At 36.2% G+C, this 5000-nt stretch overlaps 1 protein-coding gene across 6 annotated transcripts in view; it reads right to left on the minus strand.

Annotated features, from left to right (window-relative positions):
* Positions 1-5000, minus strand: part of LOC106877715 (uncharacterized) — a 61530-nt gene that overhangs the window by 40319 nt on the left and 16211 nt on the right. Inside the window, exon 1 of one of the 6 annotated variants that reach the window (XM_052971246.2) lies at positions 2580-2857. The exons of the other annotated variants lie outside the window; for them this stretch is intronic. The gene's annotated coding sequence lies outside the window, so the exon portion shown is untranslated. Of the gene's footprint in view, positions 1-2579; positions 2858-5000 lie in introns of those variants that run through there. 6 annotated transcript variants of the gene reach the window in all.

Consider the following 5000-nt stretch of genomic DNA (forward strand, 5'->3'; position numbering starts at 1 on the left):
TTCTCGGTTTCATGGCGTATAAATTCTCCACCTGGACGGGACGCCAGTCAGTCATACGATTACTCATTTATGCCAGCTGAGTGGATTGGATCAATGTGAAATGAAGTGTTTTGCTCATGAATACAATGCATTTTCCGGTCCAGGAACTGAACCCACAATCTTTTGACCGTGAGTTCAACACCCTAATAACTAAGCCACACGTCTCAGTATGCGCAACGTTGATGTTCTCGAATTCTTCCAAAGTGGTAGTATCGATATTGATCCTTTTGTGTCTTTAAGATTGTCTTTGAAACGCTTGCATGGCCTGCACTGGACACCTTTTCCTCACGCCAGTCCACAATATACCACCTGTTTTGGCATGCAGAAGCCCTCTAAACCTACAAGATGACTAAACCATCTAAATTGCCGTTTCGTAATCATGAACTCGATAGGCATTATGCTGCTATACTCTCGTATCAAGCGCATGAAACCACCATGAGATCTTCAGGATATTACGCATGCATCGCTGCTGGAATCACTGGACAAGCTGGATATGCCTGCGTTAAGTTGTCTAGGTCTCGCATCCATACACCAGCTTTGTGAAGATGCATTTTTGCTAGGGCTCGGCTCCAGGTGATGTTTTGATGTTCAATTGCGACCAGAATCTCGATACAAGCTTCCCAAACGCATCACAGGCCTTAGAAACTGACAAATTTGTACTGAAAGTGCGAGTCTCCTGAACACTAAGGGTGAAGGACCCCCAGGTCTCGTTAGAACTTCCTTCTAGAAGAGAAACTCGTATAAAATCCTGAAGTGCAATTGGTTTTCTGGTAGTTTCAAACTCTGTTCTGCCTCCAGTAATATAGCTGATAGCGTTGAAAGTGGATTCAGTATTGCGCAACACTTTATCCACTCAAAACAAATTCATGTACAGGAACTTCTTGAATATTCGGAACGATACACGAACATGCAAAAAAAGCCCTGCGGTGATGTGAGTGCAGTGAAGCATACAGGGCTAACAAATTAAGAGTATGTAATTTCTAATACATGTACAAGTAGGTGGCATGCGATACTGGTCGCTTGATCTTCAAATTGTCACAGAGGTGAGATTCTGCAGCACCCCGAGTGGTTAATTAGCTCTTTTCAAAGATAGCACTACTCTCCTGTTGACAAGAGGAACCGAGAAAAGATGATCTAAGAAAAGTTTGTCACTAAGACAGGGGCCAGCTCCTAACGGTTGGCGGTTGTTCACTCACACAGGTAAAATACAAATGTTCAACAAACCTCTGAGTTAAATCATAGCCAAATGACATCCTCGAAAACATGAAATCTTAAGATATATTGGAATATACGTAACCTTTTTAACTTGCAAAGAACCGCACATCCTGAGCGCCGCACCGCTTTTATATGTAGGGAATTGTTTCGGTATAGTTGCACACTCAGAAACATACATACATACATACATACATTGTAAGTGTTTATTGAGCGAAAACGCTTATAGCTCGACGAGGCTCCGACAGGGAGTGGTGGCGAACCTTGCTGTACTCTTTGATCACAACTTTCTCTCACTCTTTCTTCCTGTTTCTGTTGTACCTCTATTTCAAAGGGCCGGCCTTGTCACAGTCTGTGTCACGCTGAATCTCCCCGAGAACTACGTTAAGGGTACACGTATCTGTGGAATACTCAGCCATTTGCACGTTGATTTCACGAGCAGGCTGTTCCGTTGATTGGATCAACAGGAACCTTCGTCGTCGTAACCGACGGAGTGCCGTATATATATATATATATATATATATATATATATATATATATATGTATGTATGTATGTATGTATGTATGTATGTATGTATGTATAAACACATTCTAATGAACTAGTGATGGTTTGCTTAAGCAAACATTCTACGGTGAAGTTCGTTCGCCGAGGGAAGTGTGTGTGTGTGTGTGTGTGTGTGTGTGTGTGTGTGTGTGTGTGTGTATGCGCGCGCACACGTATACGTGTGTGTGTGTGTGTAAATGAATTAAATATAATTTTTTAACGTTCAACAGGAATGCTCTTCAATGAATGCTATCGACTATTTATTGGACAGATTGAAAGCATGTACGATATAGATAAATTTTCGTTGCTATTCCCACTTTTCATCGTAAAGTGTATTTTAATGGCAAAGAATAATTTGTCATGTCTAAATGGATACAAAATACGTCTACGTGATTGGCTCTTCGGCCACATACTACAAATAAAAACAGACGTTGTTTCCAGTAAGTATAGCAGAGTGAAATTCGAGTTATTCATCACTCAATATTAAGACGTCTAACAAATATAGTTCATGCTAAAGTGTCAAACTGTTGTGCGTGTTGATTAAAACGGGTATGTATAAATTTATGTTTCTCCATATAAATATATATTTTTTGAAGTCAAGGAGTTTACAGGACACTTCGTAAAATGTTGACACAGCACAAGGGAGTAGTTAGTTGACAGGAGCAATCTGGAGAAATTTATTGTTAGTTGCAGCAACTGTTTGTTCAAAGACGTGCAGAAGCAAACTTTAGTGTCGTGTTGACAAGAATTAAACTAGGGCTTGGCTGTGTGGTGAGAAACTTACCACATGTTTTCTGGATTCCTAACCACATGGTTTTCCGGATTCAGTCCCACTGTGTGGCATCTTGGGTAAGTGTCTTCTACTGTAGCCTTGGGCCGACCAAAGTGTTGTGAGTGAATTTGATAGACGGAAACTGAAAGAAGCCTGTTGTATATACGCGCGCGTAGATACGACACACCAACAGAATAAATAACAGGCGTAAATGAATAAAGTTACTGATGTCAATCCGTTCGACTAAAACCTCTTCACAACATTGTCCCAGCATGACTGTAATCTAATGACTGAAACAAATAAAAGATAAAATATAAAAGATTGCGGAGAACAAGCTGCAAGATTTACAGTCAGGAAGTGCCATTTTTATTTCCCAACAAATCTCTCTTTGTCTACTTTTGACATGACATTCATCTATTTGATTGTCAGAGTAAAGTAAGATATGTTGAATTCCATACAAAGATTGGCTTGGCTTGGTATGTCTTTCGTTTGTACACTGACTGCAAACTAGAAGCGACTTACCTTTGTGTTTCCCGCGATCAAGTTTTTATGGATTATCCAGTTTCGTCCTGGATGGTGTTAACTTTTTATTTTTGGAATATTATCTGATTATATTATTTATACAAACGTCAAGTAATTAAACATCTCATATATATATATATATATATATATATATATATATATATATATATATATATATATATAAATATATATGTGGGGGTTTTTTGTCGCTCAATACAACACCTTTTAGTGGGACGGGGGCATTTCGCGTTTGTAACTCCTCTTCTCTGTCCTTGTGACAAATAAACAGACCGCTTATATTTTGTAAGTAGTAGTAGTAGTAGTAGTAGTAGTAGTAGTAGTAGTAGTAGTAGTAGTAGTAGTAGTAGTAGTAGTAGTAGTAGTAGCCCTATATCTTCATCAATGTGACTAAGAATATGTTATTTATTAAGAACATGTCATTATGGTATTTATTGTTGTATACAAAACTGACCTTGTCGAAAGGATGCCTTCTTCAATAGTAGAAAATCAGTTTTACTTAAGTAACTAGGATTACATTTGGTTAATATGTGTGCTTTCGGTGGGAAACAAAATTTCAAGTAGCATTTAAATAGCTCAAGTCGTCGCTATCCGTTGGTCTATTATCTCATGTACCCTCTCCAGCGAAGGTATTTCTCCCTCCGTATTATAAATAATATTGAAGTAAAACCACAACACTTTAAATCCTTGCGCAGAAATATAAATATTAAAGGTCAGAAAAACCATGTAGGTAATTAACGTTTTATGACTACAGGCCTATGGGATATACTATTACACAGTCAACGCTAACGGTTTTCACCCAGTCATTAGTTTCCAAGCAATAAGTTCGCGTTGAGAAGTAATATTTACTCTCAAAAGTGATAGAACTAACACATGGTTTTATTATACAAATGAAAACAAAGAAATTATCTTGCAGAATAATAGTCATATCAATTGCATACAACAATCCCTCGATTAAAATAAAAAAGATATTTGTGGAGAAAATATCCAGGTTACTGTGGGATTAGAGTTGAAGGTTTAAAATTGTGTCTCATATAAATAAAAGATATATATTTATGAAGATATAAACCATACTCTACATAACAGCTATCGCTATATTATATATACTAGTATTGATATTTAACACATTAAGAACATGAGCATGGGTTAATATTAATCGTACATAGCACACTATATATATATATATATATATATATATATATATATATATATATATATATATATATATATATATATATATATATATATATATATATATATATATATATATATATATATATATATATATATATATATATATAACTGAAGAAGGGTAATATTCTTTATGTTGCTTGTCTCGTTTCTCTGTTTGCTTTTTACGCTGTCCGAAAGAAGTTCGTCTTCTGTCTTCGTCTTTATGTTTTCGTTTCTCATTGTGATTAACGTTTTTTGTGATGTCCTGTACCCATATATGCATGAATGTATACATATAGATGTAGGTATGTACATATATGTATGGATATATGCATATATTTATATATCATTTATGTTATATAGAAAGATAGATAGATAGATAGATAGATAGATAGATAGATAGATAGATAGATAGATAGATAGATAGATAGATAGATAGATCAGCTGCATTACGCCGGACCTTATTTCTGTTTCCGTGACTTTTTAGCAACCGAGCGTATAAGGCTCCCCACTCTACAGGAAAAGTAGTACCTAAGAGACACGTTCTCAAATGCGCCATTCTCAAACTTATTTTGATCTGCTCATAGATGCTTACAAGTAAAAATAGAATTGCTTATGTTACATAAGTGAAATATGGCAAATAAATCAATGAGACCAGTGGTATGGATTTAGGTAATTAAGTTTCATGGTGATATATTGAATGTCGACCACAAAAATTCT

This window comes from Octopus bimaculoides, chromosome 10 (assembly GCF_046866305.1).
Source record: "Octopus bimaculoides isolate indiv1 chromosome 10, ASM4686630v1, whole genome shotgun sequence".
In the NCBI taxonomy this organism is placed as follows: Eukaryota; Metazoa; Mollusca; class Cephalopoda; order Octopoda; family Octopodidae; genus Octopus; species Octopus bimaculoides.